This window comes from Colias philodice, chromosome 8 (genome assembly GCF_061535455.1).
Source record: "Colias philodice isolate Cphi_HAF_F1 chromosome 8, ilColPhil1 Martin Lab GWU primary, whole genome shotgun sequence".
NCBI lineage: Eukaryota > Metazoa > Arthropoda > Insecta > Lepidoptera > Pieridae > Colias > Colias philodice.
The window spans coordinates 7741961-7766640 of record NC_143093.1 but is presented as its reverse complement, the minus strand read 5'-3'; the positions used below and the strand labels follow the sequence as shown (position 1 = coordinate 7766640).

At 34.2% G+C, this 24680-nt stretch overlaps 1 protein-coding gene across 1 annotated transcript in view; it reads left to right on the top strand.

Annotated features, from left to right (window-relative positions):
* Positions 1-24680, top strand: part of LOC149486669 (uncharacterized) — a 44847-nt gene that overhangs the window by 12873 nt on the left and 7294 nt on the right. Inside the window, exon 2 of the mRNA XM_089698351.1 lies at positions 20449-20519. The gene's annotated coding sequence lies outside the window, so the exon portion shown is untranslated. The remainder of the gene's footprint in view (positions 1-20448; positions 20520-24680) is intronic.

The following is a 24680-nucleotide window of genomic DNA, read 5'->3' as shown; positions in this document are numbered from 1 at the left end:
AAGCCAAGTAATTTGTCATTGCTTCATAAAACATTCCACGAACTCGCAATTAAGATACTAAACAGGTTTCATATTTAAATCGATCTAAATTTTCGAATTATACATTAATTATCTATTTAATGTGCAAATACGAGCTTTACTAGGACGTTATTTGGTTCATGCTTTGGGAATCGATTTTTAGGCAAAATTTGGTCAGATTGAGACTGAGTTTTATAGAACGCCCCAAGCACTTTAATAATCGACTGATATTAATCGATTGATTTTATATCCACTTTCGTATGATGATTATAGACATCATCACTAAAAATACAGGTCGCAATGAAGACGATCATTCAGTTTTATATTTGAAACTGTGTAAGTACCTCAATCTACTCTTACCTTATCGCGGTCTACTAATTTTAACTATTTTAAAATTGAACCAAAAACAATATTTCTCTTTATTATTTGTTCAATAAAAATGGCGATTATATTTTACGAGTGTGATGTAATACACAATTCTCTACATGAGTACTGGCAGTAGTAAAAAAATGATAAAAATATATTATACCTATGTAAAAGAGTGAGTTTAGATACCTAGTGTGAATGCCAACCATTCTCATATCCACCTCTCTTAGACCCCTCTAGACCCCTCCATGTTATATTATTTATGTCCTCGAAGTCAACTCCGCTAACCTTTTGTCCCGAGAGCTCTCATTATAAGCCAAGTCTTGGAAATTGTTGGTGTAAGACGTACCTACGTAAATAAATTTGATACTATCTATTTATATTATGTTAAATGCGAAATACTCCGTTTAATGTTAAGTTTTTTTAAAAGCACATCGCTACATATTAAAACATGAAAATCAATAACGCAGGAGATTATGCAAATATCCATCGGATATATCTTGAAGGGAATTGAGGACTAGATAGGTGTACCGAAATGGCGGGCACTTGTCTCAAGTGAACCGTTCTTGAACTTCAATGGCAGGCTTAACTTTTATTACCAAAGTCTCAACTCTAAAAGTAATAAAAAAGTACGAGACTTGTCTATGCACGATTGTCTATGTTAATCTATTTACCTCTTATAAAACCACTTGCATCATTACTACGGTCAAAAAGGAAATAAAGCCCTCATACATAAGCAAATAAAATCCATTAATCTCTAATGAACTTTTTCTCCTAGGACTGAACAAAGTGTATTTCTACTGTAATCATCGTAAAAATATACTACCGTTGCACGCTCTCTGGGGGAAAATTTTCAGTTTTCCCCTCGTTTTATTTACTTTTCTAGTTAATGGGTCCATGCAAGTCGGGAAATCACCTGGAGTGAATGACCGCGTACGTAGGTATATATAGAAGGGTAGAAAATCTCGCCTCTAGCTAACTTTTTCATAAATAAAGTAACTTCTATTTTGATGTAACACCTTTACAAATACTAATTGCAGTCATAGTAATAGAATGTGTAGGTAATTGTTTACAATATTTGAAGCTAATATGATGTAAGTGATATCACAATAATAAGTAATCATATAATGTCTGAACTTAATTCGAAGCAACAATTATCCCGTTACAATCGTAAACAATACCGCCTATCTCATACATATCAACATCAGGCCGAATGAGCGATACATTTTCATCGATACTCAATACCATTCAAATACCACGAACATCAGAAATGCAATACTTTGTACTTTACGTAAACAGGTAAAATAGGTGAAGGTTACATGACTGAAATCGTCAACAAAATGTTTCCAATATTCGTTAATTAAATATTTCGATAAACCAAAACTGTCGCTCGGTTATCAGGACTTCACTTAATTGGAATTTGGAAAGAGATGACGATCTATAGCTTTAATTTACTCATAAAATACGCTTGTTTCGTCAGTAATAATTTTCTACTCAATTTTCAAGTGTTAATTGCAGATATAGAATTTCGTTTAAAGAAATGTTGTTATTCCACTGTACCTCAAAATGAAAATCTGTTTATTGATACTCTTTATATTTGGAGATTAATTCGGTTGTTAAATTGTAGATTGTGGCATAAGCTTCCTCTTCGCTTTGACGTACCCTATAAGCAGTCACGTCTATCAAATAAATATTCTATACTACGCACATACCGCCTTTCCGCACACAGATTTGTCAATTGTCAATAAGTATGAGTGGCACACGTGCGATTGCCTTGAAAGTCCTTTACAGCGCTATACGCATATCTATACATATCAATTTTGCTGACGTTAATATACCTTGTTGCTAATCAAAAGATCATTAAATTGCAAAAAATAAACGTTGTTTACGTCATAAAATGGGCCTACGTACATAATTTTATACGCATAAACCTCACCCACAATGATGCTGTATGTAGTTGGAAAACAGAATAGATTATTCAATATTATTTCTTCATTAAACCAATAATAAATTAATCATAGAAAAATTGTATTATGACAAAAGAGATGACCAAGCCAGACCTCGCATTAATAAAGACATTGTAGAAATGTCTCATTTGGAATAAAGCAAACAATAGACTCGATGTGTTCGGCGTAGTGCTTTCTTTTCTACCTTTTCCAAGAGTCGCTGATGAATTTTCTTTTACAAGGCTTCAGGTACAATACGAACAATGAATGACATTTCATTGGCAAGATAAATTACAATCCAGTATTATTAATAAATATAGATTGGAAAATCACGGAATATGAATCGAAAAGTTTTACAATGACTTTTAATTAAAAGACTAGTCAAGCTAAGATTATAAAAAAGTTAATCAACTAAAATGTAACTTTATTCATATGTATGTAATTTGTTACGGTAACGCTCAATTAAAAAATATATGAAGAACAAACGGCTCTACAAACCACTATATATCAGTAACTCTTCTTTTGTAGAAAGCGCATTAACTTGTTTTGTTAATAAATTTAATTTGACAGCGTTAATGGCTTTTAAGATGCGTAAACATGACTAGATACTAGCATAATTTTGTAATAAATTTTATTGAGTACATGCTCATCCTTGCACGTTGTACATTTGTACTTCCTGCAGCATGAGACGTTCTTACGTCCTCATTTGTACGAATTCGTGCCAAATTATTAACGTGAGCGTTATTTTCCTATAGACACGGTAAAAACAGGTATCATCTTGTATCATAAATAAAAATTTAGACAAGCGCATAAACCATCTTTAAAATATTATTAATACGATTAATTCTGATACATTTAATCTAATGATTCTTTATTATTATCTCTTTACAAACTTGATCTTTTCAGTTATACCATAGTATTAAGACAACAATACGACTATAACCTTAGTCATATATTTATTATTAGTTGTAATTAACTTTTAGACTGATATACATATTATTATATTAACGTTGAAATACACATTATTATTACAGTGCTCATTTTCGAATCCCATATTTAAGTGCGTAAATATTTAGACAACCAAAAGATGCGATATATTATTCAACATATAAATTATTTAATTTTATTTTACATTGAGAAGACAAATGAGATAATCTTGGCACACGCGTTCTAGCTTTTGGTTCCCATCTGTTAAATCTTTTGGCTGGTTGTTACGTTTTATCTTAGATTTTATAAATTTAATCGCTTTTGATAAAAGTTAAATGTTTATTGCGAGACAAAACTAAATTTTTCCGCAACTATTCTTAGTTGGAAACGGATATTATATGAATTATAATGTTGAATTCAAAAGTAATTGGCGAAATTAAAATTGTTAATCGTATCGAACTAAACCTACTAACTCATGATCTGTGTGGTATGATTTTATAAATGAAACTACTTGGCCATTTTTAAAAGATCAGTGGCTATTTCATAAAAACAAAAAGCAATATTTTAACAAAACTGAATGACGGTCTTTTACGCCATAAAAAAGTTTGTATGGTATTAGAAATTAGCAAATAATTATAATCCGATAAATTATTGGTAATTATGAACAATTACCGATCGCTGATTTGACATGTCGAATGTTAAATTATAAATTGTATGTGCACTAAGAAAACGCGCATACTGTGGTTCCAAGAAACAATATTTACTAATGAGAAAGTTTGAACTGCCTTCTTTTACTAATTCCACTAATGCAGGTACAATGACATTAGAGGGAAAACAGGTCCAAGAATTCATTAACGTGACCTATCTTGTTATCTTTATTGTTTCTATATTACCTAAAAGTCCAATGAGCAACCATCCTACACATATTATAAACGCGAAAGTATGTAAGAATGTATGGATGTACAATGTACATATATACTTATTGGTAGAATATAGACTATGTCGCATATATACGATACCATCCGGAAACTAACTAGTTAAGGAATTCGTTATATAAACAATATAACATTTTGAAGCATTTACTATAGAAAATCTTGTTACATTATTGTTCTAAAATATAAACATTAAAAATGAGATTAAGTTGTTAAAATAATTATGTGCTTTACGTTGCACAAGCATCTTGATGATTGACGGGTGCAGATTTACAGCTTCACGCTCGTATCCGGTTAGATAAGAGTTAAGATAACTGGAATTGTGATAAACAAGCTTTCCTGTTACACTCATCACTCTAAACTACGTAGGTAAACTAGCCAAGTCGCAGTCAATAGGTATTCAGTTTTCTTTGGTATTTTTTAAATAATCCCGCACGAAGAGACAGTGGGTTTTGAAAGAAATGTTTCAATTCAACATGAATACTTTTTAATTTTAATGTTATCTTTGAATAAATCAGGCATCAGCATTCTCCAAGCATGTAGGTATGTAAAATATACGAAATGTGTATATTTTTTTGAATTATTAAGTAGTCGCATTCCATTTCTTATTGAAATAATTTTCTTTGTCTATTATTAGTTGTAATTTCGAACAATAGAAAGTAAAGCCAAGTTCAGAGTAGCCACAATGTCTCGTATTCGTAAAGGGCCATGCTAATGCGGAAGCTGCGACGTGACGTCCTGGCCGCGGGCGGAATTGTTAATGTTCTCATTTATCATTGCAGACGAAAGTGAAAACACAGCTACTGGACACGATTCAATGTGAATGCTGCTTTAGTTTTTTCTTTGTCGCCGTATCTCAAATGTAAATATAGTTAGTGAATCGAGGTGACAACGTACTGAATTCGAAAGCTCTCTGCGTCGAATGTTATATTGTACTTTTTAACTTGTGCGCTATTAAATTTTTAATTTATACCACATGAATGCTTAATATTTATCAATATGTATGCATTTTTTTTAATAACATTTATCTGTTTATTTATTTGTTCGTTCAACTTCACTGTAAAGTCCTTGTTTTATTTGATGCTTTTGATGTTGAAAGTTCGTAACTATCGTATAGGACAAAGGTTGTTAAAAAGTTGTTAGCATTCTGTGCTCGAAACAAGGTATTTCAGTTGAAATTTTTTGTTCTCATTCTTCAAAAGCTTTACTACAAACCGTGCAGCTAAAACATGATTTTTTTAACAAAAACTACATCAAACTTGATAACATGTAAAAATACAATATTACTGATATCTAGACATCCACAGGAGATATTTGTTGACAATTTAAAAGTAACCTTAAAAATGTTCAAAACTGAGAATAAGAAATATTAACGCGAAGAAAGTCATCATAACTCTGGACCACAGTATTACAATATGTTTCTGTGCTCTGGACCTACGAATTGTTACCAATAATTATTGAAACGCTTACTTTCATTGTCCCCATAAGCGTTTATTTATTTCCTAAAATATCTTTCAGATTATGTCCCACACACTAAATTTATATGAAATTTTATTTAGTGGAAGTGTAATTATGTACTTTTGGAGTTATATTATTGCAGTACTCGAAATAAAGATCACTAACCTCTAATTGACACTCAACAGGATTTATATCATAGCAGTTTTAATGTAATAGTTATGCAGTAAATAGTCTCGTAGTGGTTGTTACTTGTTATGAAATAGTAAAAGCGAATCGTGTATTGTTCTGTAATAGGTTCCTCCTATGAATTGCTAATGTCATTCATATAATCATAAATGTGACTCATATTTTTATTCACGCATGATCAATTTGATCTACATCGGGATAAAAGCATTGGTTTAACTAGGTTAGAGTAAAGTGAAATTGAATTTATTAGTGACATATCACACTAGCGGATTGCGAGCGGTTTCAAAGCGGAGCGGGTGCGCAACGAATACGTTGCGGTTGCGCAGCGAATTCGTTGCGGACGCGTGGCAGATGCGCAACGTTTACGTCGCAGTCATGTACACTCATTAACAAAATGGAATCCGTGCTGGTTGTTACTTATAACTTGTGATAGTATAATAATTATGAGATCATTATTTTTTACGAGTTTCATAACATGTTAATGTTTAGGGTATTGTTTTATCTATTAAATCTTGGTCGAAATGCAATCAGATAACTTAATTGCTCATTAAGAAAGTTCATTAGTGAAATAAATGTTAAAGCTCCTTAACTAAAACAGGGCTATCTTATTATTAGATAAATAGCAGTGAATAGAAAATTTTATCAAGCAACCAGCAACTCACTATCACTTTGCTCATAATTAGGTTCACAAAATCTCTTTATAACATACGTTGCTATGGGAGAGATTATACTGGTCAGTCGTTACATACTTTTGGAATGTATGGTACATTCTAAAAGTCCTAGTAATTCAATTTTATAGCACCTTTTTTTAACAACTCCAGTTGTTATTACATCTTTAGTTAACTGTTAAGTAAGTGCATTTCCACAGTACGGTTAAAAAATTGAGTGCTACAGAAACGATGGAAATATTGAATGGAAGTTAGGCAAGGCGGAAGGGCTGGCTTTTGTGCGAGAGTATACAAAATGACGCGTCCGCAACGAATTCGCTGCGCAACCGCGGCGTGTTCGTTGCGCGCCCGCAACGTATTCGTTGCGCACCCGCTCCGCTTTGAAACCGCTCGCAATCCGCTAGTGTGATATGTCACTTAAACTGTTGATATATTAAGAGAGAGATATCAATATAAGGGGGAATGTAAGTCATTTAATTGTAATCTCACATATTTGAATTCAATGTTGTTTTTAAGCTCGAATAGACTAACTTAAAAAATATCACTTTGTAAAACAAATTTATAAATGTTATGTTTTGTTATGAATTTTCAATCGTTTTCTACATCCTTTTAATGGTTATAATGTTATTCATCGTCAAAGACTACCGCAAACGTAACGGCTTTTAATTATAGATAAGCTTACTAACCAAAATTAGCTTCCCATAACTGTCAACTTTTTTATACGCACAATATAATTTCAAGTAGGTAATCATTCCAAAACCAACTTTATTTATTTTATGGTCTAATATTTGCGTTGTATGAATAATTACATTGAAAGATATAAAACTGAGCCAACAATACGTATGCAACAAAGTTAGTCCACCAAATTATTTTAACTTTTTATTCGCGTTTATAAGGTATTTCGCGCTTAATCTGATACAATAATACCCTACTATCAGCCTACGACGACAAGTCTTGAGCCCTCGTCGGCGCCAGTTGGCATTCTTACTGCGGGAGCAACTTTCATGAATAGCTAACAGACTAGTTCAATGTACTGTCACAGTTAGATAAAGTTATTATTTTTTTTAATAAAACATACCAATACTTATACTATCAAAATCATGGGAATTTCCTTAAAATTTAAAACAGAAAAATTGTAGTTATAAAGATGCTGTCTAACAAATTAACAATGTTCAAAAGATGAATTGTATCAATAGTGTTACAAATTGCACTGAACCTAGAACTAGTTATACTGTATATTCCCAGCAGATTAACCAAATATGTACATTATTACTAATTGACATTGCGCAAGTTTGTTCGCGCAAACCCACTAACAATCAACCTATTATTATTTGCCTATAAGGTGAAGTTGCAAAGCGCTACTCAGCAATATTTTCTCACATAACTCAATTATGAACTATAAACGCAAGAAATAAAATCGGAAAGAAAAATTCAATATGCAATTGTAATGTATTTTTGCATTTCCGAGCAGAAATGTCTATCCGATTCGATTTATCCTCAAATAGATGTATTAGAATCAATCTTCGTAGTCCCGCTCAGGGCAGCAGCAAACAAGAAATAAAATTACATGGATCACAACAAAGTAACCTTTTTATTTGCTGTATTATGCTGCTCTACCACACAAGTAATAGGTTTGTAGATTGATTGAATTTAAAGCAGTTGTATAAACACAAGTATGTGAAGTATGTCACACGTGGGTTTGCTTTTAAATTTTATTCTTAAATTTTACTGTACATATATAGTATACACCTAGATATATTTTAAGCTAAAATATTAATTCTTTATTTTGATTAAGGGCCGATTTTTCAATGCTTGGATAAAACTTATCCGTCCAATAAAGACGTACACGATAATATTAAAATGTCACGTAAACTGTCAAATACGGGCAATTAGAATACGTTTTTAAAATGGTAGTTTTATACATTATTCGACGAATAAGTTTTATCCAAGCATTGAAAAATCGGCCCTAATACGAATATGATTTTTTGATGGATAAATTATTACTTGTCTCTATCAGCTACGCAGTAAGCATGGACCCAATTGTATCTTAACGAACCTCAAGCTTATCATTCTATAATATCAACATATTGTTTTGCTTCGGAAAATTTGAAATGTCCGCGAGATCACAAACAATACCACATAATTTAAACAATTAAAACAATAACTGGGTCATTTGTATCAATTTAATATCAACGTACATCCAATGAGCCGCATTAATTGTGAACTGTGATTTATATTGCTTTTATAAGCGACATACGCAGTGCAATATTATACATTGAGGACGAGAAAAACGATCATAATTTCTATCGGAATGTAGAACTCTCTGCTCTTATCAGTAAGAACTGGTTACCCTGAAACTAATCGATTTCTTATCATTTACTACCTATTAGATGTTTTTAATGATCGCTCTCATTTACTCAAATGAGCGTAGATTCCGTGTGTACCTTTTTTACATCTTTATCAGTTGGCCTTTAGCTCTTGAAATTTATCATTTTAATTAACAATGAGAATATTAGTATTGACAAGATTAACTATTTGAACTTTATAATTTATCTCGTTACGTAAAGATCACTATTATAGTAATATCGCTCAATGGTAATAATATTAAAGATAAGGATAAATACGAGTTAAATAGACAAAACACTTCTGTTTTCCATTAGTGTATTAGTGGATTTCGTGATGGAACAAGCAATGTTCTCGTGGATTTGTCAGTGCTATCAACGAGTTACCGAAGCGTGGCAAAGAACAAGAACAAAACTATTTCATCTAAACGAAAAACATCAACTTCAATAGACGCTAAACTCTTTTCAAACATGAAAGGTAAGGTGGGAATATCACCTTCGAATACTACAAATATCGTTTTAGTTGAGCTTCAATTACTTAAGATTACATGTGGACATGCAAGTTTCCTTACTCAGAAGTAATCTAACCGTAAACAATTAATACCTTTGCCCTAACTGGACGCGCATATATGCAAACATTTAACGTACGTCTGAGTAGAAGGAAGGCTTTAATATTCACAAAATTCATACAAACAAACAAGTAATCATATTCATAAATGTATTTTGTTCCATCGGCAGAAATTTGCACACAATGTTTTGAAATACCGCTCTCAATGTTTTGCTTTCACGGCTCATGCCTGGGAATAACACGGTAATAACACACTTCAACAATTGTCTATTCTTTAATTTTGACACACAGTATGTAAGCACACCAGATTGATAAAATAAATTTTCATCCTGAATGTTTATTTATAAATAATAAACAAAATATTAGAAGATTGCAAAGCTTAGCACCGCTTAGCGTGGTCGCAAAGCAAAGTTTAATACCGCTTATGCAAATAGCTGCTCTGAGAATATTACTTCTATTAGAAAAAGGATCAGACGAATGTATGAATTCAAATGTTATTTTCATATTATCTTCACATTATTCCCCGGAAGCGCCACGTCATCATAACTAAAGATTAATCGCTTTTAAATAAAAACATCCGTATTTGTTCATTGTGTTGGGTTAGAGCCTCCCTTATCCTATCCCTTGTATGATAACGATTAACGATAATTTTATTAGGAAAAAAATAAAATGATACTTTTGATTTTCCCTCATTTGTTCAAAATTATCATTGTGTACTGTACAGTGCACACTCGTAACCTACTAAATTAGGTTAACAAATAACAGGACAAACGTAGTACCGTTGCATTATTTAACTCTTTCAAATAAATATTAAGGAATAAATTTTAAGTGTAGGTATCATTTAAATTGTGAAAGTATGGCACAAAATAAATCAGCTTTGTTACATGAAAAAATCATGAAACTTGCAAAAATTATGACTATTTGGGACTTTTTCACTTTAGTTTCTGCGTTGGCATAGAAACAATGTTTAACAAACATTTCCAGTAAATTAAGCCTGATTAAGCCCAAGAGTATTGACATCAACTCAACTATGTCAAACAGATAAAATAACATTTTACAAAAACACGTGTTTTATAAATATTTGAATATATCCAATCAATCGAAATTAAGTAGACCGTAACGATTCAGTTCGCACTCCCATTCATATCGTTGTGTCAATATTAATTAATCAAAGTCATAATCTGATTGAAATAATAATTAAATTCTAATGTGAATGATATGCCAGTTTATAATGCGCACGTAACTGTATTAATTACTAATGTTATGAGTGCAAATTTTTAGTTTTACCATGTTTTACGTAAACTTTGGGACATAAGAGCAGATTTAGTTAGGATACTATACTTACTATAACCTATAACTAAACTTTTAAGATGTGAAATGGTCGATATTCAAATTTATAGTTAAAGTATAGTTATCACGGGTGTATGGTGTATATCATATTATGGTTTGTTATGGAGTGGAGCATTATTTCTCGGGAGCCGGTCGCGCGAGCCATGTTTACCGTCCATACAAACCGATATTGACATTCTCTTTGTCTACTAAACGACGGCTTATCCCTTTGTGCTGGTTTGCTTTTTTACTTAAAATTTTATCCATTTACTTGTAATTAATAGTTGTTTGTTTATGTAAATTGCACAATATTTATAGTAAGTAGTGTAAGTATATTTAACTTAAGTCAGAGTTAGCGTTAGCTACATTTTCAATTTACGTAATTTTACGTCTTTATGTATTAATAAATTCGTTATGTGATCAAGAGCAGTTTTTGTTTTCAATTAATACACGGATAATTTTATAAAATATATAATTTAAGCTTTTCCTTATTGAGTAAAATTATAATTACCTATTACAAATCCCGCACGTGATTTTATATAAGCTACGGTGCCTGTTCTACGCAGAAACAATCTCGCTAAATACAGCTGAATGTTTACGTTTCTATTGTTCCCATTGTTTATGTTTATTTATTGTTGTAAATTTCTCGTATCAATGCAAAATAAGTATGCGACAGCCACAGATTGGAAAAAAAACCAAAAAACTTTCTAATACTTTAATTATATAAAAATTACAATGAAATATTATATCTAAAATTATTCTAATACATTCGACGATCGAATATAGAATGAATATTTTAATTAAATTAAAATAACATGAGTTGCCCAATTGAGGTCAGCCGTCGTCACATCCACAATACGCTGAAACTGCAACGTCGGCGATCTGCTTCAGTTAGGTATACGTAATTCCTCCCCCCTTGGAACGGCGACTATTTTAGACCTTCAGTGAAAATATCGCCGGAACATTTTCAGGGTTACCCGTTTTCCTTTCTGTCTCGGTTGCAGATGGTTGCTGGTGTTCTTTCCTTCGGTTACGTCTCTTTATGCGCTGTCTAGTCATATGTATGAGAGCCAATATGACCGCACACAAAAGTATTGAGTAGACAGGTATTGTTGTGTGATGGAGGATACCTGATTGTACGCTGTCAATGTGTAAAGGATGCTGGATTAGGATTTTATCTTGGGCGTGGTGTAATCCTCGCAGATCGATGGAGTTGAGATTGATGCGGGCTGCTGCAATCTTTTGGTTTCCAATATCATAGGATATGTTGATTAATTTGAGGGGTTGGCCTCTGATCTCATCGTTGTCGTTAGCAATGGTTAATTGTCCTGTCTTGAAACGACATCCGATAGGAACCGTGATGAGATAGCTTCCTTGAAGTGATGTGTGGCTTCTATTGTTGCAAGTGAGATGTACTTTAGTTTGCTGAGGGAATGATACTACGTAGTGCTGATCATCGAGTTTTTCCATGGCCTCCCGTAACAAATTTACAGTAGTGAGCTCGCAGGATTCCTGAAGGGTTCGGTTGATGATGAGTTCTTGGATGCAATCCGATTTGGTGCGAATCTGATGAACAATCGCTTTACCACAGAGATACCAGTTTTTTAACTTCGGGCATTCTGCCTCTATGTACATGAACGACAACTCGTTTGTTGCTATGAAAGGAAAGGGTGGTATAAGGGCTTGGGCGTGTTTATTAGGAACTATGGATAATCTATAAAAGTCATACTTATCTCTAGATACTATAGGAAACTTAAAAACGAAAACTATATTTCTATCGACATAATATGATGCCGGAATAATAACATCATAATATTCTCTAAGTTCTAAATCTAAAATCTGCTCTCTACCGTAAATTACTTTTAATCTACTAACTATTGATTCTAGTATATCTATATCTATCATTGAATGATGCGTGCTCGAAGCACGAATAAAAGCTAAACTATTTTCTATCCTAAGTAATTCTTGAGTTAGATCTTCTACATTTTCAGTTAACAATTCTAGAAGTTGAGCAAACTTGGCATATTTAACTAGACTTTCTTCTCTACGTACATCACTATTGATAATCAAGTTCAACGTAGTGTTAATTTTGATCTGGTTTTCTAAAATTTGGGTTAACACACTACTATGCTTAGACATCCACTCCTTGTTAATACTAATATGATTATTAAATTCTTTAACTATTTCATTCTGATTGGTTTCTAACGTTTTAATAGCCCTATTATATGCTAAAGCATCAGTTTGATCTAAATTTCCTGTTATTCCTTTGATGATTGAACCTAATCCATCTACAAGACCTCTTTTAACGCGATTCGGTTCCAAAGATCGTAACTGCTTAAGAACTTTGTCAAGCTTGTTAGAAAGATATAATATCTGAATTTCATATATTGGAAAGGTGTCGTTTGTTAATCGGTCTTGGTAGCTTAGTAGTTGAGATTGCATTGAGTTGATATTACTCTCTACGTCAGTCAAGTTTACGTATTGAAGAAATGTATGATGGTGTGTCGTAAGTCTCATAAGTCCAAGGTTGTAGGGTAGTAACCCGGGTCCGTCATCCAGGTTCTCAAGTTTTATCTCTTGAGGTCGCGTCAATGGAAGTAGCGTCATTAGCAGAATCCTGCAACAAATTGGCCGCTTTAGGTATACGTTTCAACCTTGATTTTGCTACAGGGCCGCGTTTTTTCGACGTATATATATGAATGGGTAGATTAGCTAAAACTGTATCTTGTGTATAGCGAGGGGCAGTTTTTTGTCGACTAGCAAAGGGGTTCTTAATAAAGACCTGTTGTTGGGGTGCGTATTCTATCTCGGGTTCACGAGTCTTATTTCTATTATCCATTATATCGGTACGGTGAGCAAGGGATGAAGAGTTAATTATGTCATATACTTTTGTCATTTGGTCTCTGTGATTTTGGACGTACTGTTGTAATAATGTCTGTGTAAAGTCAATGTCCATGCAGTCTCTGGGGTCAAAATGTCCTGTTAGTAAGTCAAAGGGCCTACATCGAGTGAAACTATGTATACTACTATTATAAGCTATGATTGCATAGGGCATGAGATTAATAATAGGTTCTTCTTTACGTTGTAATTTAAGAAGCCTAAGGTGTTCAAGGATAGTCAAATGAAACCTTTCGATATTTCCATGATCGTTAGGAGAATGAGCTAATATTCTATGATGGTTGATCTTATGTAATCTCGTAAATTCCATAAACAGTTGGTTGGTGAACTCGGTCCCATTATCCGTTACGATGGTTAAAGGAATACCATGATGCGTGCAATAATGTAAGAGGGATTGTAATATACTAACGGCTGTTCCGTCACGTAAGTGGTAAGCTTGACCGTATTTAGTGAAAACGTCTATAAATGTTAAGTATTTCTCGCCTTCTGCTGTAAACAAGTCTATATGAACTATTTCAAACGGCTTGGTAGCTGGAGGTACAATGTTAAACTGAGGTCTAACGGGATGCCTATCATACTTTGCCTGTCCGCATAGTGTACATTCACTTATGAATTTTGTTATGTGTTCCTTCATCTTTGGCCAATAATACTTCCGGGATAAAGCCAAAAAAGATTCATTTATTCCTCTATGGTTGGTTTTTCCGTCATGGTAGTGGCGGATAATTTCCTGTTGACGAAGATAATCCTTAACATTTTCCAATTCCATTTTAACTAACACAAGATTCATGGATGAACTTCTAAATTTATCTTGTAGTATCGGGATAATCGAATACATTCCCAATGGAGGAGTAATTAACAGGGCGGTTTTTACCTTTGGATTTACGTATTCTTTGACGGCGTTGATTACGTCTTCCTCTAAATTAGATTCTGATAATTGAATACTAATGCGCGTGTGAGTATCAAATGGTTTAGTTACCTGAGGCCGCTTTTTAACACCATTCACGATAGTAAAGTGTACTTGTCTATTGAATTTATTGAGTGGTTCGTCTGTGATAGGGATTTCCAAAATTGGATTCTCATTACTAGTGTGGACAGTCTCAGTAGATGAATTAGCTTGAGCTCGTATGGTATCGGATGGATTTCCCATAATTGAATTAAGCTCGTCAATTTCATCTATCAAAGACATTACGTCTTTGGTGTGAATTTCTACCCGGGAAAGAGCGTCAGCATTGGTGTTAATTTTACCTTTTTTATAAACTACTGTAAAATCGTACTCGCTCAGTTTAAGTCGCCATCTTGTAAGACGTGAATTCGGCTCTTTCAGATTCATCATCCATTGTAGTGGCTTGTGGTCGGTTATGATCTTGAACTTTCGACCAAATAGATAGGGTCTAAAGTATTTTGTAGCCCATACTATAGCAAGCAGTTCTTTTTCGATTGTACTGTAGTTCAACTCACTTTCGTTTAGGGTTCGCGATGCATAACACACGGGTTTATCTGACCCAATCGGACCCTGTGATAGGATGGCTCCAATAGCAACATTTGATGCATCCGTAGTTAGTACAAATTCCTTGGTAAAATCAGGATATTGCAGGATGGGGTCGTTAGTTAAGAGACTTTTGCATTTCTCAAAGCAATTTATGTATTCATTGTCGACACTGATTTTCCTTCCTTTCTTCAAACATTGAGTGAGTGACTTAGTAGTGCGAGCGAAATCTGGAATAAATTTCCTATAATAACCAAGTAGGCCTAGGAATTGTTTTATTTCTTTAGGTGTCTTCGGGATGGGGTATTTTCTTATAGCCTCTATCTTGTCAGGATTTGGTTTGATTCCATCCTTACTGATGATGTGTCCAAGATAAGCTGTTTCAAGCTTCAGAAACTCGGATTTATCCATCTGAATTTTGAAGTTTGAATCTCTAAGTCTCTGAAAAACCTTTTCAAGATTAATCATGTGCTCCTGTAGGGATGTGCTGAACACTATTATATCATCGAGATACACTAGGCATATCTCGTTTTGTAGCCCTCTCAAGACGTTGTCCATTACTCGCTGAAATGTGGACGGAGAATTTTTGAGTCCCATAGGCATACGTAGAAATTCAAAATGACCGTGTTCAACATTAAATGCTGTCTTTTCTATGTCCTGTGGATCCATTTCCACTTGATAAAATCCACTCGCCAAATCAAGTGTGGTGAAGTACTGGCACTTCCCTAACTTATCCAAAACATCACTTATATTGGGAATAGGATATTTATCGTCTAGCGTTTTTTCGTTGACTTTTCGAAAATCAACCACAAGACGCCATTTCTGCTTACCAGATGCATCTATCTTCTTTGGTACTACCCAAATGGGTGAGCTCCATGCAGATTCAGATGGTCGTATTATACCCTGCTCCAACATTTTCTTGATCTGGTCCCTTACTTCCTGACGGTGTACGAATGGATATCGGTAGCTCTTTGTATGAACCGGCAATTCATCAGTAGTTCTTATTCGATGTTTAATTTTATTCGTAAAGGTAAGAGCTTCCCCTTCAATGTAAAAAACGTCAGAATAGCGAGAGCAAAGCTTAATAAGATTAGCTTTTTCCTCTTCGTTCAAGTGATCCGTTCGTAAACGTGAAATGACATCACGTGCGCGTGAGTTTAATTGTTGAGTACGCGTGCACTCAACATTAAATAATTCTGCGTGCGCTGGTGTATCTAATGAAAATATGATGTCATTTGGTGTAGGGTTCTCAATCTCCAAATAACCACGGTTATTCTTAATAGTAGTAATACATTCGTGAATTATGCAATTACAAAGTACTTGCTCCCTAACGAGTACATCGCCATCAATCGTATCTACGGGAATACGAATGATTTTAGAAGTTCCCGCTGGAATTATATCCTCGTATAAGTTCACGTTGCAAGAGTTGTACATCATAATAGGATTTGACGCAGAGCGAGTTAACAGTTTACCTTCTCTTAAGTCAATTCGAGCTTCCCAACCGCTTAATAAATCTAAACCTATAAGTCCGTCGAAGTAGTCATGAAATCGATATATGAAAAGCTTCATACTATCAGGGTCATTAAACTCATCGAAACATGGTAAGGTTATTGAATAGTTATTCCTACTGGTCGCATGTATATTGGTTACTTCAAAAGGATCGAAATTGAGAGGATAATTTGCAAAATATTTCTCGACAGCTTCAGGGCTTATGAAGGATTGGTTAGCACCCGTATCAATAAGTAGTTTCAAAGGTGGGTTCCTAATCTGAATGTATGGTAACTGTCTTTGCGTTTGAAGATTCAATTCTATCTTGGTTTTGGTGAATTCGAATCCTCCTGAAAATCCTGTTCGGTTTGACTAGGTCCTAAATGCGTTTGATAGTCGTCATGTGGTGGGTTGTTCACAGTAGTATCGTAATACGTCATGTCATAGGTGGGTTCATGAGTAAGTCCATTATCAGAGTAGTCATAATACTGCGTATAGTCAGGTTCTTGATAATAACCACCGTAACCGTAGTAAAAGTCATTATAAGCCGCGGAGTCGTTCAAGTTAAGTTCACGGGATTTAAAATAATTGGATGGTGGTGGATTACCAAATTTACTCCAATCATGACCCGCGATCATCCTATTAGTCGGAGGCAATTCTTTAGGAGTGAATCGTTGTACCCCACTCATAGGCTGAGGGCCTTGTGTCTGTGGTGAATTATGGCGTGGTTGTAATCTAAATACATTACTCCGAGGATTATAGTTAGGTGGAGGTGCAGCGAACATTCTTTGCGTGTTAGTGGGCATACGATTTTGGTTAAATGGGTGTGTAGGAGGCCTAAACGGGCGTGGTGCCATAGGGGCCTGCAAGTTGACTGGTGATTGGTGATTTTGTAGACGCGGGGGTGTGAAAGATAACGAGGGTTGTGCGAGGTTAATCTTAGGAGTTGGTTGGGTTTTAGTAGTGTCATTTCGCGATTGGAGGTACATCACATTAAGTTCCTCCTGGACGTATTCAAGCGCCTTTTCGATAGTAGGAGGGCGCATGCAGCGTATACGGGAACCTAGAGGTTCTTTAAGTCCTCGTACAAACGCTTGCATCGTCACTTTCTTATATAAATCGCGTTTCGCTTCGATGGTAGTGGCAATACTTTCATGTAACGTCACATAGGTCATGATGGTGCTGAACAAAGTTTGACAATGCTCATAAAATTCCTGAGGTGTTCTACTACCTTGCGTCGTTAAGGAGAGGTCATTGTACAAGGCGGTTTCATCGCGTTGATCCGAAAAGTTATTAATCAGAGCACTTCGAATACCTAACCAACTATCCGGTATGCCATTAGAATTAATTGTGCATGCTGCGGTCCCAGTTATTTTGTTAAGGATACCATTCAGCAAGCACAAATTTGAAAACTCGCTACCCGGTTCGGTGCTCAGATATTGCACAACTACTTGATCGCATATTCTTATAAACCGAGGTAAAATGTTGGGATTTCCGTCAAAATCGGGAACTAAACGAAGGGCTTTAAAAATTGTGTCCGGGTCTCTAGGATGTGCCATTTCTAAATTGAATAAATTATCTAAAAATAAACTATTATCTAAATCTGTATCTCTATTGTTATCTACTACACGTTGGCGGGCCTGACGCGATTCAGGGTCCCGCGACCTAAAGGCTCTAGGGTGATAAATTTTGTGCTAAAGGATACACTTAGGAATAAAGGAAGCAACACGAGAATAATTCAAGTGTACTTACATATACTGCATTTTCTGGTTTCTCTCCGTGAATCGAAGTTTGGATTCCCCTGGGCTGTTGCAGAACTGTAGATTCGTGATATCCGATGCCGGTGCTTGAAAGCCCCCAAAGTAGCTTCTCGACGTATAGTTATATCGATGTAAGATAATTAGTCTTGAATACTACTTGCGGATATCCTACCGACTGCGCCAAATAAGTATGCGACAGCCACAGATTGGAAAAAAAACCAAAAAACTTTCTAATACTTTAATTATATAAAAATTACAATGAAATATTATATCTAAAATTATTCTAATACATTCGACGATCGAATATAGAATGAATATTTTAATTAAATTAAAATAACATGAGTTGCCCAATTGAGGTCAGCCGTCGTCACATCCACAATACGCTGAAACTGCAACGTCGGCGATCTGCTTCAGTTAGGTATACGTAATTTGCATGTAAACAATATTAATCGGTAAGCGGACGGTTTCGACCTTGGCAGTACGGTCCACTTTCATACAGTTTGTATGCCAGCGCGTCGTCTGCAAGATTCTGCGACATCACACATTACTAGAAAGCGATCCAGACGAATCATGTCTCTGGGACACAAAACAGGAACTTCTCGAAACGAGTCTTCAATAATAGAGAAAATGTTTAAAGCGAAAGCATTATTAATACGACACAGTAGGTTTACCTACTTATATGGTTTGGATTTAAAGTAGACTTATCAAACACTATACAATACTAATACCAAAATAATATAAACCATTAATTCGTTACATCATTTAGTCTTGAGGTCGATGAAAATGTAAAGATTTTAACTACGCTGCGGAACCATTCGCGGGACAGATTTTCACCGAATTATTTCTATATTCTGGGTGCATGTTTCACGTGCTTTTATTTCTCATAAATAGTATGCATTCCAAATAAGTATGCATACTGTAAGTTTGTTCTGAGTAAAGAGAGAACATGGAATATTATACCCAGATACTAAACATGGAATATTAAACTATTCAAAGTAAAGTACCTAATCGCAAAACAAAGCGTTGCAGCGTGATAATGTTGCACTTCGTAGAATATGTGATAAGGAATAGAGAGACCTAAATTAAATTTTATTTGAAAGAGTCTTTATGAGAACGTATGTGGTAAAATATAAAGGACGTTTACTCAAATCATTTAATAGATATAATTTCGATGTCGAAACTTCCTCAGGCAGTGAATAAAATTTAGTGTTTCTTAATAGAAACAGTTTTTAAATAATGGAAAGGTTAAGGTCAGACTGCACTATACTTACTACATTAAAAGGCCTATTTAAAGAATCCGGTTGTGAGATGTGATTAACATTTATTCACATGAGATTTATTTAGGTACAAAAGTAGTTTTAAGGTATGGTACGTCTACACTAAAGTTCTATTATAATAACTATCAACCTGAAGTTTTATACATTCCTGCTATAAATAAACTCTAAAAGAGAAATATACGGAACTATACGGAATAACATATTATAGACAAGGCTGTTGTTTTAGTTGGTTGTAGAGTTAACAAATTATATTAAGCCTTATAAGGTTTTTTGAATGGCATTCCTTATTTGTTATATATTTATGTATTAACACTATCATTAAATGAATTCTTGCTCTAAGTAGCCATAAATTATCCATACTTAAAGAAGAAAATAATGATATTACAAAATAATTACCTATAGAAAATGACACGGAAGACTTTAGATTTATGATATGTTCTGAATAGATAGCCATTATTTTTATTAGGATATTATTACTGACTATAAGATAGTAATGCCCTTACTTAAGGTAATTTGCTGATACAGGAAGAAAAAATGAAAAGCGTACTCTATATTTTATAAAAGATGTGTTGTTTAGCAACACATTTGCATCAACATGTTGTGGAGTTGCAGACAGTAACTACTTACTAATTTAATAACGCATGTCTAAATTTTTTCTTCCTAAAAATAAAGGACAATTCCTGCTAAGTTTCTTATTATATTCGGTATTTTCAGACATAGCAGAAAATATATTCCTGCTACTGTAAGAAACACGCATTAAATGACGCTTTATTGATTTTAAATATTTGTATTATTTCAGAATTGCGGCTGAAAAACACACGCGCCGGTTATAATGTGAGCGGCGCACGACGACGCGCGTCTTCCCTCAAGGTAAACATGATTTTTTTATTATTATTTGAACTTTGTTGATACATTTGGGGTCTAGTTTAGAACAAGAAAAATTTGAAGATCAATTTTGGGCTCGAGATCCTGATTTCATGGTAAACATTGCTTAGCAACACATTTGCATCAGCATGTTGCGGAGTTGCTGACAGTAACTCAATTTTTACAAAACTTTCTACAAAAAGGACAACATTTAAACAGATTTTCCAGCAAAATTATCGGATATCTGTTGCTCAACAAATGTTTATCATGAATACAACGCTGTATAGTGTATAGGTACGTAACGTATTTAAAAACTCCGCTAATTCGAATTGGTACACAATATTAAATAAGAGGTGTGCATCTTTCCGGGTTCGATATTCGACCATAATATAATATAATTTGATACGATATTCAGAAACACCTTTATTCCGAATTATTTATTTATTCGTTCTCAATTAAGTATATCTACCACATCCAGTCATACCAGGGTTATTATACTATTTTACTATAATTATAAGAATCCCGTCCTTTTCATACATAGGTATTCACAATAAATCATTAATTTAGTGGCCGCTGCGTTACCTTTAGATATAACTAAAACAAGTCCAGCAACACCAACATGCAGGTAACCTTTACCTTTATATATTTATTGTGGGTGCACAGTAACCATGAGACGTATAAATGAGTCTATATTCGCAAAAACGTCTGGTCCAAATGGGACGATGTTCCAAAAATACAACTGTGACATTTAATTATTGATAACAAACTTTCCATTCAACTTTCCGAAATCCATACTAATATTATAAATGCGAAAGTAACTCTGTCTGTCTGTCTGTTACTCAATCACGCCTAAACTACTGAACCAATTTGCATGAAATTTGGTATGTAGATATTTTGATACCTGAGAAAAGACATAGGCTACCTTTTATTGCGAAATATGTATGTACCACGGGCGACGCCCGCGCCGGGGCGGACCACTAGTATAGAATAAATTAAAGAATTCCGGACGTGATATACAATTATAATTAAAATTGTACTTGACAAAGTACCATAAAAAAAACAAAATATTTAAATATTCATAGATATGTAATATGTTTGTAAACAAATACCATATTACCTTCTATCGGTCAAATGGGACGCGTCATCGCGTATTACGCATAAAGCGATTAGGACTGTAAAACTGTTTACTTTCGGATGGAACATTGATGAGGCACATTTGTTCTGTACCGTTTGAAAACATACAATTATTTTCCCAAACAAAACAATAGATGTTTCTTTTAACTTTCTGTAATCAGTGCTTTGATGCCGACTGATTGCATAATGCATTAATAAAATTAGGACTTTATTTAGTTAATTATACTTTACAAAGGATTGAATCAGCGAAATTGCAATTTGGAAAGTCAATGTCGAGTAAAAAAAAAATATTTCTCGAATTATTGCAGTAAATTATTATGAATGAAATATTCTCAAAAATAAATATTACCTATAGGGCTACCATGGTGCTACCCATACAAAAAATTGTACCATAGAGCTTCAACATCATACGATTGCGGAAATGTTTCACACCAAAGCTTTGCACAGTTATTTGTTTTACTTCAATTAGTACGGTAGCTTCTGGTGAAAGCTATAATTAGTATTATCAACATACCACATACCGATACTAATAATATGTTTTGTTGTAGCTAGGGAATCCAATCCCGCAAACGCGGGATCCCGCTAATGCGGGATCCCGCACCTTTTTTGCGGGATCAAAAATGCGGGATTACTCATGCGGGATCCCGCACGTTCGCGGGATTGAAAAAAAGTAAGAAAAATAGGCTCAGACGATGATCGGAACTATTATCGGACGGAATGGAACGTAATCAATGTCGGTTCCAGTAGGAAATAATATTGTAATACTGTGGTTCCAGTACTCTATGACTGGGGATTCCCCTACGGCGCACGGGGATTTAACTTTGCGCGTACTGAATGGGTGGCAGAGTCTAGAGCTGCTGTGCGTGTACCCACTCGAGATAATTCAACTGATTTGATATTGACACTTTTTGAATGTGGAGGGAATAGGGGGAAGTATTTGGAAGCTGTTTATACTTATGTAAAGTCAATTCCGCCTAAAAGTGTGGAAGCCGAGCGTGCTTTTTCCGCCGCTGGCTATTTATGCAACAAGATAAGATCAAATCTAAAAGATGAAACGTTAGATACTTTATCATTTCTTCGAAAGTATTTTCAAAAAAAAATAAGCTGATTTTAAATGCCTCTAAAACCAATGAATATGTTCTATTTCAAATAAAAATTTAAATATGAAACGTGAAATATTGTGAATATTGTATTGTCTTAAACATCATTATATTTAATTTATAATATAGGTAAGTGATAACTTTGCTTCATGTTGATAAGAATAATTAAAAATATTTGTGTGTATTTTCTTTCTTTAAATAATTACATGAAACAAAAATAATAATAATTAAAATCAATCCCGCAAATCCCGCGGGATCCGCGGGATTGATGATCTTAATCCCGCAGGCTTGCGGGATCGCGATTTTGATGCGGGATTGGATTCTCTAGTTGTAGCAAACCTTATCTTTTATCAATGATTTTCGTTTGAAGTAAAAAAAAATACAATGTGGTTTCCCGATCTTTCAATCAAAACCTTTTATTTTTAAACTAGTACCTATACTAACTAAACTGCTCTTTTTATATGACTGAATTTAGAGAAACGTAGAGCATATACCTTACAGTTGTATTTAACAATACGTTTTTCCATTTTGTCTTTCTTTCGTTCATTGCATAAACCTACATATTATATCGCGTGCATTTCATCATCATCCGCGCTACCTACTTTTTATATAAATATTACTCAATTGTAAACGACTCAGAGGTGAATCTGTTCGCTAATCAATATCCTGTACTCAAAGTTTAATGTTAGTTCATATGTAAATTTGGCCGAGATCGTGGCTGACCAGTTAGCGCTAGCGGGTAGACAACGCTTTCACGACGCCATCAATGTTTGGTCATTACCATACAATAGACATTAATGGTTTTGGTAGCTATAAAACCTATAGCTTGCTAATTTATATCCACCACATTAAATTGTTCTATGAGAATTTCTTCACATAGCGTCTATGGGAATTGCTTTATTAACTCGAGAATCGAGATAATATAATTGTAGGTATTTACTATTTATGTGTTCTTCAATTCTTGGAAAAAATATAACAGTTCGGAGTTCAAGTTGTAGAAAATCTTTTAGGTAATCTCTTCAAATAAAGATACCATGAATATTCAATGATGGTAAGAAGATAGTACCTACAGCCTAGAGGAGTTAAGATCTTAATAGTTAATATTATATTACCTTTACAGTGTACTGACACTGGTTACATAATATTAAATAATCTCTCAGGCCAGTAAAAATATACCTACAGTTATAAAAATATATAATTATATTAAACTAGCGGTCCGCCCCGGCTTCGCCCGTGGTACATATTTACGTTTTCTCTACATAAAAACCATCCTCGTACTTCAAGGAATATAATAAAAAAAGAATTATCGAAATCGGTTCAGCCGTTCTCGAGTTATGCAAGTTATGGTAAGCGTACCAACACATTTTGCGATTCATTTTTATATATAAGAAGAAGATTACATTATTTTGACGCATCCAATTTTTAAGAATTTCCGAAAATGACATAAAAGCTTTATGTTTAATTGTTACTATGACCAAAATGCTCCAAAAATCACTCTCAGCAGTTTCGCCAAAAACGCTTAAGATCTTTATATCTTAAGACGTTATCTCTGTAATACCCTCTTAAAGATTAAACACAAAAACGTTTCCTTATTACGCTTCAACGTTAAAGCCATCTGTATAACACCTGTCAATCCTATACGAGGGTTGTATAGCGCAGGCCGAGCGTGACTAAAGAAAGTTCGTAACTCACGTTCCCCTACTAGTACAATGTTGTTGATTCACGCATATGTTTTAATTAAAGGAAGTAGACACATATCTAAATAGGTAAACGCATTAGAGTGCATCGAGTATAAGTCTGGTGATGCGCCTTTGTAGCGAGCGGTCACTTATTAACTCATGTCACTCAACTGAACTAACTAGTACGGCAATTAACGGTGTTGTTTATCTGCGCTTCACTTAAATTTTAATTCATACAAGTACCGAATATTCTC